The sequence below is a fragment of the Hyperolius riggenbachi genome, chromosome 8 (genome assembly GCF_040937935.1).
Source record: "Hyperolius riggenbachi isolate aHypRig1 chromosome 8, aHypRig1.pri, whole genome shotgun sequence".
Lineage (NCBI taxonomy): Eukaryota > Metazoa > Chordata > Amphibia > Anura > Hyperoliidae > Hyperolius > Hyperolius riggenbachi.
The window spans coordinates 58,994,377-59,009,969 of record NC_090653.1 but is presented as its reverse complement, the minus strand read 5'-3'; positions in this window follow the sequence as shown (position 1 = coordinate 59,009,969).

Sequence of the window (15,593 nt, the reverse complement as noted above, 5' to 3'; positions counted from 1 at the left end):
AATGACGGATTGGGAGGCTAATCCATTTGATAGGGGTGTTTTTTTTTTTACTTGCATTTCACAAACAGAAGTCCTGCCTACTTAGTTTTCAGTTGTGTAATCCATTGCTGTTAGGAGTTTCAGTTACAGGGATAATGGCTAATCTCCTATGTATATGCTTCTTGTATTCACTCACAGAGAAAAGACCCCCCTCCTCCTCCCTGCAGGAATGGCTAAGCGCAGATGCCGGCAACGATTCAGTGACTTCCTCATGTGTTTACATAATTGCCCAGCAACCAGACCCGGCCTCCGTGCAGAATAGTTTGTGCCTTCTCCCAGCGAGTCTTCTGCTATCAGCTGTAGTGTGTCCCCTTATTGAACTCTTACTTCTCCTGGCAGAGATAAGATAAGGGGACTGACTCGCTGGGAGAAGATACAAACTATTCTGCACAGAGGCCGGGTCTGGTTGCTGGGCAACTGTAAACACATGACGAACTCAAAACGTCGGAACACCGGCATCTGCGCTTAGCTGTTCCTGCAGGGAGGAGAAGGAGGGGGCTCCTTTCTCTGTGAGTGAATACAAGAAGCATATACATAGATCAGCCGTTATCCCTAACTGAAAACTACGTAGGCAGGACTTCTGTTTGTGAAATGCAAGTAAAAAAAAACCACCCCTATTAAATGGATTAGCCTCCCAATCCGTCAGTCGTCACTGTTTATATTCCATGTTGTAGTGAGGAAAGCATTCATTTTTTTTAAAAACTTTTTGCACTATTTTAGAAGAATGTTTTTTAGTTCTGTGAGCAAGCACGTGAGCAAGCGCCAGCTGGGCGCGAAACGGCTGTAGTGCCGTCCACTATCCCCTGGTCACCAGCATCCCGCACTCCCCGGACACCCATCCATGCAGGTTTGATCCATCCAATGTGAATTGATGTGAATGTACCACTGCAATGTCTTTTGGCAAGATGCTTTATTAAAGAACGTAAAAGGGATTGGTGCCCGGTCTGTCTTCATGTATGTATATATAATTACATTACTTAAGACATCAATTCGGGTATGTGTTTTAAAATATTTTATTTCAAAGGAAAAGAGTCTACTAAATGACAGCATTACATTCTGGTATGGGCTCATTATACCGAAGGCTCTAATAAAGTCAACTTGACATGCTGTCAGACTCAACAGTGAAGCTGTCCAAGGTACAGTACACTAACTATAAAATGACTAGAAAACAAACTTTTGTAAACTGGCTCTGTAAGTAGAAAACAGGCTGAACAGAAACAATTTACCAGTACTTGAATCAACAAAGATAATGTAAGAGGTCAATCAGCAACCAATCTAAAACAGTTAAAATCCCTCAAAATTGGATTCCTCATCTTCCGTTTCTGCAAACACAGCTTCAAGTGATGAGGGGTCCTCAGTATAGATGTCTACTTCACTGACTTCACTTTCATCCCCATCACTGCTGTCATCCTCGTACAATGCACTGTCCTCACTGCCATCCATGGCATTACTAATGCCGCATTTCAAGAAGGCACGTCGAACCATATCTTCCGGAATATCTTCCCATGCATCTCAAACCCACTTCACCATTGATTCTATGCTGGGCTTCGTTAGGTTTCCACCTTTTGTCAGTTGGGCTTGACCAGATGACATCCAATCATGCCACATTTTTCGCACACAGTCTTTGAAAGTATTATTCAAAGAAACATCCAGGGGCAGCAATACAGATGTTAGTCCACCTGGAATAACAGCTAAAGTAACTTGGCTTGACTTTGCAAATTCTTTAATGTTATCCGATATGTGGGCCCTGAATATATCCCAAACCAGCAAAGATTGTTTTTTCTTTAAGGCTGCTCCTGGTCGTCCATTCCACATTTCTTCCAGCCATTTTTTCGTTCCTTCTTCGTCCATCCAGCCTTCAATTTGGGTACGCACAGTGATTCGTGGTGGGAATTTCACATTTTTAGGCAAGGTCTTTCTTTTAAAAATGATGACAGGCCGCAACTTGGTTCCATTGGCCAAACATGACAGAACGACTGTGAAATGTTTTTTTTCATTTCCGGTGGTTCTGACAAAAATAGTTTTTTGTCCCAAACTTGCCACAGTTCTGTTGCTTGGAAGATCAAAAGTCATGGCTGTTTCATCCATGTTCCCTATGTCTCCCAGATCATAATTGTAAAGCCTTCTCTGTTTGAGAATGAAGGAATGGAATGACGTAACTTTTTCATCAAGGTCTTTTGGCAACTTCTGAGAAATCTTGGTTCTTTGTCGCAAAGAAAGGCCAAACCGATTCATGAAGCGGCTACACCATCCTGCTCATGCAGCAACATTTGTAATGCCTGGTGCTTTATATTTGTCTTCCTTAGCCAACTGAAGAGCCCGTAAGCGAATTCCCATGCGAGTGACACAATAACCATTTTGACGACACTCCATAACCCATGCATGCAGTTCAGTCTCTAGAGCCCCAAAGGAAGTTTTTAAACCACGCTGAGCTTTTTTAGCTTTGGGAATCTTTGTCAATTCAGCCTTCATTTTTCTCCATTCCCTCACTTGTTTTTCGTCAACACCAAATTCCCTACTTGTAATACTGTTATTGCTCTCTTCTGCTTTTGTCACAACCTTGAGCTTGAAAGCAGCTTCATAAGACCTGCGTTTTTGTTTTGGTCCAGAATTACCGGTATCCATTTCTAAAAAGAAGAGAAGAAAATACCGGTATAAAATAATACCGATAACTTTAAGGTAATGTATCCCCCCACCCCCCACAAACACACTTAAGGTACACAAACATCTATTACCACCCAATATTTTCTCCCCAGTATGAATACGGTAACTAGATGTGCCCCCAGTATCAAGTACCCCCCCCCCAACACAGCATAGACCTCATAACCAGATGTCAGACCTAGTGCCCCTCAGCACTGGCTGCTCCTCTTACTAGTATAGTACGTGCTACACATCCTAAAGAGGAACTGTAGTCAAAACTGGTAATTAATAAACTAGCTTACTGAAGATTTTAAAAACATTATAAAGTACCATACCGTATTTACTATAGGTAGTGTTTGCCCATTGTAAAATTACTCCTCTCTCTGATTAACATTCTGAAATTTATCGCAGGTTGTAACATCTTTAGCCCTGTCAGGTGATCTCTGCGTAATGTTCATTTACTGAGAGTTCTAAAGCCAGTAGAAAATATTGTTGGCCTACCAGCATGCTCAGGGAGGGAGGAAATTCTGCATAATAAACAGCCTAGGCTGAACCTCAGTGGGAGGGCGGGCTGCACACCAATATTCAGCAAGATAGCCTTTACTGTATACCGTACATTTACTGGTATGTGTGCCACAAACACTGACAACACATACTGTATGCATGTACTGGTATATTGGCACTAATGTCACTGCAACAAAAGTCCCTCTTCTCCCCAGAGAGAAGTTGAAGCTGTATGCATGGCAACTCTGTGTACCCACTCTGTCCCCCCCACGTGCAGAGTGAAGTTTGAAGACCTTGTGCTCACTGCTGCACTGCAGTAGATTTTGATGGCTGCTTCCCCTCCCCTCCAGGAGTAAAGCACAATGTAATGCAGAACCCCCCATCTAACATCCCCCCTGTAATCTAACGACATCCCCCCTTAGCCCCCAAATCAGAAAGGTGCTGTTTATTTGCTTACAGTTAAGCTGGGGTCCCTCTTTAGCTTGTGTTCTCTCACACAGCTATGCATGTGAAGCCAGGCGCCACAAGAGGGCGTCATAAGAAAGTGACTGCCCCTTACAAGCTAAAAGGAGGGTGGATCAGGAAATGGAAGGGCAGCACGATCTGACAGACACCCATAGAGGCCATGGAGGGTAACGTGGAGGGTAACGTGGAGGCTCCACTCTGGCGGCGACATAGAACAGCTGGTAAGGAGACCACACACAGCGCTCTGCCAAACCCCCGCCCGCTCTGCATTCATAATGTGCCTGTGTCCCGGACTGATATTTCAAACTGCCGTCTGCCCGCCCTGTTGCCATGCGGACATTCTGCCTCCGGTGTCCGCAAATCCCCCGGCTGCCCGCCCTGATTACATGCTATCTACAAGTTTGTGCATCACTATTTGTTAACCAGCATGCATGTTTAGTTTTACTGCTTACCGCTGTTACGGTAAGCAGTAAAACTATACATGCACGCTGGTTAACAAATAGTGATGCACAAACTTGTAGATAGCATGTAATCAGGGCGGGCAGCCGGGGGATTTGCGGACACCGGGGGCAGAATGTCCGCATAGCAACAGGGCGGGCAGACGGCGTATTGAAATATCGGTCCGGGACACAGGCACATTATGAATGCAGAGCGGGCGGGGGTTTGTTATTGTCAGACAGCACACTCTCCACGTGGCAGGGGACACACGCGGCAGTGGACACATGCAGCTGGGGACACATGCGGCTGCCAGCGCTGTTAAAATGAATCTATTGTGGTGGCTGCTACACTTTGGGGGGTTCAGCAAATCAGTCACCCGGATATAAGCCGAGACCCCCACTTTTGGACCACTTTTTGGGTCTGAAAAATTCGGCTTATACTCGGGGATATACGGTATTTGGTGTAACTACACCTTGTCTTCACCACTTTATCCTCAAGGGTTTTTATCCTAATAGACCAGAGCAATTTTCACCGGTCAGCGCTAAAACCTTTAATTCGCCAATAACTTTATCACTACTTGTCACAACGATCTATGCCTGTTTTTTTTTTTTTCTGCCACCAATGAGGCTTTCTTTGGGTGGTTCATTGTGTTAAGAATTTTTTTAATCTAAATGCATTTTAACAGGAATAATACAGAAAAATGGAAAAAAATAATTATTCCTCAGTTTCTGGCCATTATAGTTTTAAAATAAAACGTGCTACTGTAAACCCACATTTTATTTGCCCATTTATCTTGATTATTGCAAAGTTTAAATTATGTCCCTAGTTCATTGTATGGCGACAATATTTTATTAGGAAATAAAGGTGAATTTTTTCAGTTTTATGTCCATCACTAATTACAACCCCAAATATGCAAATTAAATATAACAGTAATATAACCTCATGCCATATATAGTAGAAAAGCAAAGTCCCTAACGTAACTATGTTATTTTTTTTTAAATCTGTCTTTTTTAACAAGTGTTTTTATTTTGGTAACTAAGGGGGGGGGGGGGGGGGCATTGGTTTCTTAATGAAGCCTAGAGATGGGCCGAACCTCTGATTTTAGGTTCGCGAACTTCCGCGGAAGGTTCGGTTCGCGGAAAAGTTCGCGAACCGCAATAGACTTCAATGGGGAGGTGAGCTTTGAAAAATAGAAAAAATTATGCTTGCCACAAAAGTGATGGAAAAGATGTTTCAAGGTGTCTAACACCTGGAGGGGGGCATGGCGGAGTGGAATACATGCCAAAAGTCCGGAGGAAAATCTGGATGTGACGCAAAGCAGCGTTTTAAGGGCAGAAATCACATTGAATGCTAAATTGCAGGCCTAACGTGCTTTAAAACATCTTGCATGTGTATACATCAATCAGGGAGTGTAATTAGAGTACTGCTTCACACTGACACACCAAACTCACTGTGTAACGCACCGCAAATAGCTGTTTGTTGTGTGTTGTGACGGCCGTGCTGGACTACTGCGCAACATGGCGAGATTGCTCTTCCTCACTCAGTGATGTCAGGTAATGTATGACTTCCTTCTCAACTTTCCATGGCACTGTTAAAAAGCTTACGTTTTGTTTTTAAATTACATTTTCTACTTGCTGTGTACTTGTTCAGTACCGCTACAATGAGAATCCTATGGAGGCGGGCAAGTCTGACATTGTGACCCCGGTTAAAGGCCGGGGAATGAGGGATGGAATCCGGTGTGGAGCCTGAGCAATGCTACACATCCAAGGAGGGCAGCAGGCAGGCTTGCACGCCCGCCCCGAGGTAGTGACCAAAAATAACAATACAGGAGGAGGACTTTCGAGGCCCTGCTGTGTATTTGAAATTAATGTACTTTAAATGACACCACATTCCTTTCACGAGAATCATATGGAGGCGGGCAAGTCTGCCATTTGTGACCCCAGGTAATGACCGGGGAATGAGGGATGGAATCCGGTGTGGAGCCTGAGCAACGGCTACCACTGCACATCCAAGGAGGGCAGCAGGCAGGCATGCAATACAGGACTTTGAGGCCCTAATTGTAATGAATCAACTTTAAATCCTTTAACGGGAATCCCTTATGGAGGGCAAGTCTGCCATTGTCACCGCGGGGAATGAAGGTTGGATTCCGGCCCGAAGTGGGAGCCTGCTGAGACCCATGCTGTAGCTGCCCTGACCGTGCTTTGCAGACCAGGCATCTGTGGTCAGATGGACCCTTGAGCCAGCTGAAGACAAACCAAGTCGAAAGCATTTGCCAAGAATGTTTTACAGAGGGCAATTTTTGTTGGCATTTTTGTAAATTGTTTGAAAATGTAGATGGTTGTATTTTTAAATTGTTTGCAACTTTAGATGGTTGTATTTTTAAATTGTTTGAAACTGTATCCATTCAAGTGCAAGTTATGCACTGACTGCCAGGTATAATGTGCAGTCACAGATGCAGTGAAAGGTATGCAGTGACTGCAAACAGCCGTTTGTGTAGTGACGGCCGTGCTGGACTGGTGCGCACCATGACGAGAGTGCAGGTGATGGTGGCTTTTCATCCCATATGCTCGCCCGGCTGATGTAGCTGAATGACAGAACAGTGACTGTCCAGCTGATCAAATTTGGTCTGGCCACAATGAAACAACGACCTTATTATCTTTGGTGTGCCACCCCCACCCGAGACACTCATATAGCCGGCGGTCATTGCTTCATTGTGATACGCAAGCCCCTTCACCGCGGCAAGGTAATGATCACGAAGGGGGATGGGCACATGTACATGCCTTTTGTTTATTGTTCCAGCCGCCTGCAGTTCAGCCATAAAAATTAGGCAGGCATGTGCATGCCCAAGAAAAATTAGTATAGCGTCCGCTGCTAGCAGCGGCCTTAAAAATTCTGGAATCCGCCTAGAGTCCTGGACCCTGGTGGTGGTGGTGGCGGAGAAGGCAGTCAAACGGCCTGCAGGCAGAGATGCTGTCTATTGGGAATGACTTAGTCTTCGGTCGTGCAATAGCCCTCAGTGATCCATGCCTCGTTCATTTTGATAAAGGTCAGGTACTGAACACTGTCATGACTTAGGCGACTTCTCTTCTCAGTGACAATGCCTCCAGCTGCACTGAAGGTCCTTTCTGACAGGACGCTTGCGGCTGGGCAAGAGAGAAGTTGTATGGCAAATTGGGACAGCTCTGGCCACAGGTCAAGCATGCGCAACCAGTAGAGCAAGGGTTCATCCTCGCTGCTCGCAGTCGCAGTGTGTACATCCACACTTAAGGCCAGGTAGTCGGCTACCTGCCGGTCCAGGCATTGGTGGAGGGTGGATCTTGAAGGGCTACTGCGAGGCGTTGGACTAAAGAATGTCTGCATGTCCTACATCACCCCAAGAATGCTGGAGCGGCCTGTCCTTGCCTGCGTGGACTGGTGAGGAGGAGGATGAATACTGCCAATGGTACCTTTATTGCGTTGTACTGTCACATCACCCTTAAATGCATTGTAAAGCATCATTGACAGCTTGTTCTGCAAGTGCTGCATCCTTTCCGCCTTGTGTGGAGTTGGTAACAGGTCTGCCACTTTGTGCCTGTACCGAGGGTCTAGTAGCCTGGCCACCTAGTACAGGTCATTCCCCTTGAGTTTTTTGAGACGGGGGTCCCTCAACAGGCTGGACAACATGAAAGAGGCCATCTGCACAAAGTCGGATCCAGACGTACTCTCCATCTCCTTTTGCTCTTCCACAGTGACGTCACGCAACTCCTCTTCCTTCCCCCAGCCACGGACAATACCACGGGAACGTGGAGCAGCAGAAGTCCCCTGTGACCAGGGGAGGACTGGGACCTTTTGGCCTGGGGGAAAACACAAACTAGAGGCCCGTTTTCACAGCAGCCCCAGCCCAAATTACATCACACACGTGCTATATGCCAGTAGTCACGTGGGAAATACAGCAAGGATACTCTAGGGACAGCATGACAGGTAAAGTATAAATGCACTAGCACCAGGGGGCACATAATACATTTTGAGTTGCATGTATTATCTGTATTGAGTTACATGAGTGATCTGTATTGAAGCCACATCACACACAGGCTACTTGCCTGAAATATGACTCCTGTCCCTACCTTGCCTGAAATATGACTCCTGTCCTGAAAGCAGCCCTTCTGGAGTCTGGGGACTGTCTGCCAGCAGCCCTCTTGGAGTCTAGAGTCTGTTGAATACTTTTCAACCTAGACAATACCTTATGTAGCTGTGCAGTCAATTTAACAATGGTGAGAGACTAGACAGATTTCTTGGGGAGATTTTTTTCCCACGGACCCTGCAGGCAAGCCTCTGCTCTGCATCATGCTGTGTATATTACCAGCTTGCCCACCCTCTAATTGCTCTGTAATTTGGTGTTTATTTCCCTCAGCTAGCCTAGTGGTTTACATTGCCTTATACAAAAACATGAATGCACCAGCCCTAAATCATTAAATGAGAGGCAGCCTGGGGGGAAATCTCCCCCCTTCCCCCCTGGCCAGTCCTCCCCTGCCTGTGACGGCTGCTGCGGTTGTTCTTCTGCCGCCTCTTCCTCCTCCACAGAAACACCTTCCTCATAATCATCCGAGTCTGACTCCTCTCCTTCCCCACACGACTCCTCTTCTTCCTCCTCCTCCCCCCTCTGTGGTGCCTCAGGTGTTGAGGAAACTTGTGGTTCGGCTGAAAATTGGTCCCACAACTCCTCCTGCCGTAGCTGTTCCAACTCCTCCACAGCTTCATCCACCACTCTACGCACGTCACACTCCAGGAAGTAAGCGTAGGGGATCAAGTCGCTGATGGTGCCTTCAGCACGACTCACCAGGTTGGTCACCTCCTCAAACGGCCGCATGGTCCTGCATGCATTTCCCATCAGTGTCCAGCTGTTGGGCCACAACATCCCCATCTTCCCAGATTGTGTCCTTCTACTGTAGCTGTACAGGTACTGGGTGACGGCTTTCTACTGGTCTAGCAGGCGAGAGAACATGAGCAGGGTGGAATTCCAGCGAGTCGGGCTATCGCATATCAAGCGTCTCACCGGGAAGTTGTTTTTCCGCTGAATGTCTGCAAGCCGTGCCATGGCCGTATAAGACTGCCTGAAATGCCCACACAACTTCCTGGTCTGCTTCAGGACGTCCTCTAAGCCTGGGTACTTTGAGACAAATCTTTGCACGACCAGATTCAGCACATGTGCCATGCAGGGTACATGTGTCAGCTTTCCCAAATTCAAAGCGGAAAGGAGATTGCTGCCATTGTCACACACCACGTTGCCGATCTCCAGCTGGTGCGGGGTCAGCCATTGCTCCACCTGTTTGTTAAGAGCAGCCAGGAGAGCTGCTCCAGTGTGACTCTCCGCTTTGAGGCAAGACATGTCTAAAATTGCGTGACACCGTCATACCTGGCATGCAGCGTAGGCTCTGGGGAGATGGGGCTGTGTAGCTGGAGAGAAAGAGGAGATGGCAGCACTGCTAGAGTTCAACTGACACTCTGCTGAGGAGGAGAAGGTTGACAGCGAAGAGGATGTAGCTGGAGGAGAAGGAGAGGAGGTGGCAGGAGGCCTGCCTGCATGCCGTGGAGGTGTGACAAGTCGGTCCGCTGCGCAGCCACGTACTCCCTGCTTGCTGCCATCAGTCACCAGGTTGACCCAATTGGCTGTGTACGTAATGTAGCGGCCCTGCCCGTGCTTGGCAGACCAGGCATCCGTGGTCAGGTGGACCCTTGACCCAACGCTCTTTGTAATAGATGACACCACTTGCCTCTGAACTGCACGGTACAGTTTGGGTATGGCCTTTCGTGAAAATAAGTGCGGCCTGGTATCTTCCACTGCGGTGTCCCAATGGCCACAAATTTACGGAAAGCCTCTGACTCCACCAGCTTGTATGGTAATAGCTGGCGAGCTAATAGTTCCGCCACACCAGCTGTCAGACGTCGGGCGAGAGGGTGACTGGCCGAAATTGGCTTCTTCCGCTCAAAGACTTCCTTCACGGACACCTGGCTACTGCTGTGGGCAAAGGAGCAGGAACCGCTCAAGGGCAGAGGCGGTGTGAAGGAGGGTGGCTTTGAAGGTTCAAGGGAGAAAGCGGATGAAGACCATGCACCTGAAGGAGGAAGAGGAGAAGGAGGGTGGCTTGTCTTTTGAGGGGTGCTGCTTTTCCTCAGGTGTTCTTCCCATAGCTGTTTGTGCCTTTTCTCCAGGTGCCTTCGTAAGGCACTTGTCCCTATGTGAGTGTTGGCCTTTCCACGGCTCAATTTTTGGAGGCAGAGAGAACAGATGGCTTTGCTCCTATCTGAGGCACACACCGTAAAATATTTCCAAACCGCAGAGCCCCCCTGGGGTGATGGCACTACGGTGGCATCAACAGCTGACCTTGAAGGGCATGTTGGCTGGCTGGCCATAGCTGGCGATACATGGCGCCGGACACTGCCTCCAGCTGTTTCTGAGGACGAGCTCCCTCTGCTTCTATCATGGAGTTGTCTCCTCCTACTCCTCTCTGGCTCGCCCTCTGAACTGTCCCCCTGGTCATCTCCTCTATTGGGTACATACGAGACATCCGTACAATCGTCATCATAATCCTCCTGCCCAGCTTCGCTTTCCTCAGACACCTCAACTGCACCAACTTCAGGTGGATCATCATGCCCCTCCTCACACATTACGTCCATACTATCGCCACCTAACTCAGACGTATGAGGTGGTGTACCTGCGCCTTCTTCTTGTTGTTGCAATAGTGGCTGTGAATCAGTGATTTCACCACCACCACCACCAACAAATAACTCCTGCGAAGTGTCAAATGCAGCGGATGTGGCACTTGTTGTAGCGCTGGTGGCTGCGGCAGATGAGGTTTTCTGTGTTAAATACTCAATCACGTCCTCACAATTTTGGGAAGTGATGGCACGTGCCTTCTTCTGAGCACTGTACTTTGGTCCAGGTCCGCACAAAATCACAGCAACACCACCTCGCACAGACCTGCCAGTGCCAAGTGGCCTTCCTCTGGGTCTGCCTCTACCTCTTCCTCTACCTGGTTTGTCCATTTTGTCCATCTCGGGGGGAAGCTAGGTATATGCAGTGAGGTGAGTTCACTCAACCCAAAGGTAGTTATATATGCAGTGAGGTGAGTTCACTCAACACAGAAGGTAGCTATGTGCAGTGAGGTGAGTTCACTCAACCCAAAGGTAGTTATATATGCAGTGAGGTGAGTTCACTGAACACAGAAGGTAGCTATGTGCAGTGAGGTGAGTTCACTCAACCCAAAGGTAGTTATATATGCAGTGAGGTGAGTTCACTGAACACAAAAGGTAGCTATATGAAGTCAGCTGAGTTCACTCAACCCAAAGGTAGTTATATGTGCAGTGAGGTGAGTTCACTCTACAGAAAAGGTAGATATGCAGTGAGGTGAGTTCACTCAACTTAAAAGGTAGTTATATGCAGTGACGCAAGTTCACTCAACACAAAAAGTAGTTATGTGCAGCGAGGTGGGTTCACTCAACACAAACGTAGGTGTATGCAGTGATGAGGTGGTTTAACTAAACACAACAGGTACTAGTAGTAGGTAAATGCAGTACTGGGTAGGTAGTACAATGTGCAGCTCCCTGTGACACACACAGGTAGTCACTGAATGTGCTGCTGAATGCTGGTAGGCTGCTGGCAGTGGTACAAACACATTATGAATTAGCAATGCTGTCTAAGCAACACAAGTGTATCACACACACAGGTAGTAGTCAATGAATGTGCTGCTGCTGCTGCTGGCAGTGGGACACACAGTATGAATTAGCAATGCTGTCTAAACACCACAAGTGTCAGTTTCAAACACAGAAAAAAAAATTGATCACAGTAGGATGAGCTCTGAAAAGAGCTTTTCTGGGGCGCTATTATAGCAATAAGATTCAGCTAAGCAAGCTAAGAAGGCAAGAGCCTGACTAATCTGTCCCTAGGAGAACAAGTCTGCAGCAGCTGTCCCTATTCCGTCTCTAGCAGGCACACGAGTGAGGCTAATGGCCGCTGGAGCCTGCCTTATATAAGGGGGGGGGGCTCCAGGGCTTAGCGTAGCCTGATTGGCTACAATGCGCCTGCTGACTGTGATGCAGAGGGTCAAAGTTGACCCTCATAGAGCATTATGGGGCGAATCGAACTTCCGGGATAGTTCGCCTTCGCCTGGCGAAGGCGAACCACCCGATGTTCACCTGGAACCATTCGCCGGCGAACCGTTCGGCCCACCTCTATTGGTCACCTTACTGCCACAATCATTGTTTGGGGAAAATTGCCTGTTGTGCTGCCAAGATAGAGGTTAAAGGGGTACCAATGCAATACGCTGAGTTTGCGGATGTGTTCTGTCCCAGGTCCACCGATAAACTCCCACCACATCGGAGTTTTGACTGCCCTACAGGGGCGTAGCTAGAAATGACTGGGCCCCATAGCAAATTTTTTGTATGGGCAAACCCCCCCCCCGCCATCCCCACCCCCCATTTCACCAGAAAATAATCGTAAGGTGGGCAGCGTTTCACCATAAATTAATCCAGGGCTGTGGAGTCGGTACAAAAATCTTCCGACTCCAACTCCTCAGTTTATGAAACCATGATTCCGACTCCAGGTACCCAAAATGGCTCAGACTCCTCGACTCCCAACTCCTTAGTCTAATACTTAACAGGGCTGTGGATTTTGTACAGAAATCATCCGACTCTGACGTTTATGAAATCAACGACTCCAACTCCGACTCCGGGTGCCCAAAATTGCCCCGACTCCGACTCCTCAGCCCTGAATTAATCGTAATGAGAGCAGCATTTCACAATAAATTAATCGTAAAGAGAGCAGCATTTCACCATAAAATATTTGTAAAGAGAGCAGCATTTCACCAGAAAATAAGTGTTCTGCGGGCAGCATTTCCCCAGATATCATAAAGTGGGCAGCATTTCACCAGAAAATAATCGCTATGTGGGGGGGAGCATTCACCAGACAAAAATCCTTATATGGGGAGCATTCACCAGACAATAATTGCTATGTGGGGGGAGCAGTCACCAGACAATAATCGCTATGTGGGGGGGAGCAGTCACCAGACAATAATCGCTATGTGTGGGGAGCAGTCACCAGACAATAATCGTTATGTGGGGGGAGCAGTCACCAGACAATAATCGCTATGTGGGGAGCAGTCACCAGACAATAATCGTTATGTGGGGGGAGCAGTCACCAGACAATAATCGCTATGTGGGGAGCAGTCACCAGACAATAATCGCTATGTGGGGAGCAGTCACCAGACAATCGCTATGTGGGGAGCAGTCACAGACAATAATCGCTATGTGGGGAGCAGTCACCAGACAATAATCGCTATGTGGGGAGCAGTCACCAGACAATCGCTATGTGGGGAGCAGTCACCAGACAATAATCGCTATGTGGGGAGCAGTCACCAGACAATAATCGCTATGTGGGGAGCAGTCACCAGACAATAATCGCTATGTGGGGAGCAGTCACCAGACAATAATCGTTGTGGGGGGAGCAGTCACCAGACAATAATCGCTATGTGGGGAGCAGTCACCAGACAATAATCGCTATGTGGGGAGCAGTCACCAGACAATAATCGCTATGTGGGGAGCAGTCACAGACAATAATCGCTATGTGGGGAGCAGTCACCAGACAATAATCGCTATGTGGGGAGCAGTCACCAGACAATCGCTATGTGGGGAGCAGTCACCAGACAATAATCGCTATGTGGGGAGCAGTCACCAGACAATAATCGCTATGTGGGGAGCAGTCACCAGACAATAATCGCTATGTGGGGAGCAGTCACCAGACAATAATCGCTATGTGGGGAGCAGTCACCAGACAATAATCGCTATGTGGGGAGCAGTCACCAGACAATAATCGCTATGTGGGGAGCAGTCACCAGACAATAATCGCTATGTGGGGAGCAGTCACCAGACAATAATCGCTATGTGGGGAGCAGTCACCAGACAATAATTGCTATGTGGGGAGCAGTCACCAGACAATAATTGCTATGTGGTGAGCAGTCACCAGACAATAATCGCTATGTGGGGAGCAGTTACCAGACAATAATTGCTATGTGGGGAGCAGTCACCAGACAATAATCGCTATGTGGGGAGCAGTCACCAGATAATAATCGATATGTGGGTAACAGTCACCAGATAATAATCGCTATGTGGGGAGCAGTCACCAGAAAATAATCGCTATGTGGGGAGCCAGCACCTTTCTCTCCCCCATCCCCCCACAGCAGCCAGCACCTCTCACCCCCCAATCCCCCCCCCACAGCAGCCAGCACCTCTCACCCCCCAATCCCCCCCCCCCACAGCAGCCAGCAACTCTCCCCCCTCCCCCCCCAGCAGCCAGCAACAGTGACTCTCCCCCCTCCCCCCCCAGCAGCCAGCAACAGCGACTCTCCCTCCTCATCCCCCCCCCCAGCAGCCAGCAACAGCGACTCTCCCCCCTCCCCCCCCCCCCCCAGCAGCCAGCAACAGCGACTCTCCCCCCTCCCCCCCCAGCAGCCAGCAACAGCGACTTTCCCCCCTCATCCCCCCCCCCCCCAGCAGCCAGCAACAGCGACTCTCTCTCTCCCCTGCCCTATCCCCCCCAGCACCAGGTTGCATCATGGCAGCAGCAGGCAGCAAGTCCCCCGGGCCAGCCCCATCACCCACCTCCGTCCACTGCAGGCAGCAGCACCAGTGAGGCAGTGCACACAAAGTACTTACAAGTGGCTGCAGCTGCCTTGCCAGCTTGCGTGGGACGGTGGGTCGGATCGGGTCAGGTCGGTGTGCTCCGCTCTCCTCCTTGGTCCGCTCCCTCCTTCTCCTAGTCACAGCCAGTCACCACGAGGCCTGACTCCTCCTGCTGTCTCCTCCTTCTGCCTCCCTGGCTGGCCGGAACTATACAGTAAGTGTCGGCCCTGCAGCCAGGGAGGATCAATGCGCCGCAGCGTGGTCCCCCTCCTCACCAGCCACCTTATCAGAGGAGGGGGGCCGGGGGAGGGCGGCGCGCCGCTGGTTTAAAATTATTGGGGGGGGGGGGGGGGGGCGGACGGGGACAGGACAGCATAATTAAAAAAAAGAGAGAAAAAAAAGTCCACTGATTCTGCACGGGCCCCTGTGGCGTAGGGATACTGCGGGCCCCATAGCAATGCTATGGCGGCTATCCCTATTGACTGCTGCCCTATTGACTTAAGATCTGGTTGTATGCCCCCCCCCAGAGGCCGTCTCTATAATTTGTCAGGACCAGAAAAGCTGGCAATGCGGGGATACATTAAGGACAACCTGGCAAAAGGATTCATCCGCCCTTCCCAGTCACCAGCAGGTTTTTTCTTCGTCCAAAAAAAAAGATGGTGGTCTTAGACCTTGCATTGACTACCGAGGTCTAAACAAGATCACCATCAAGAATCGCTATCCGTTTCCTTTAATAGACGATCTCTTTGCCCAGATTACCAATTCCAGTATCTTTTCAAAATTAGACTTACGTGGGGCATACAACCTGGTGCGCATCAGGGATGACGACGAGTGGAAGACTGCCTTCAGTACGC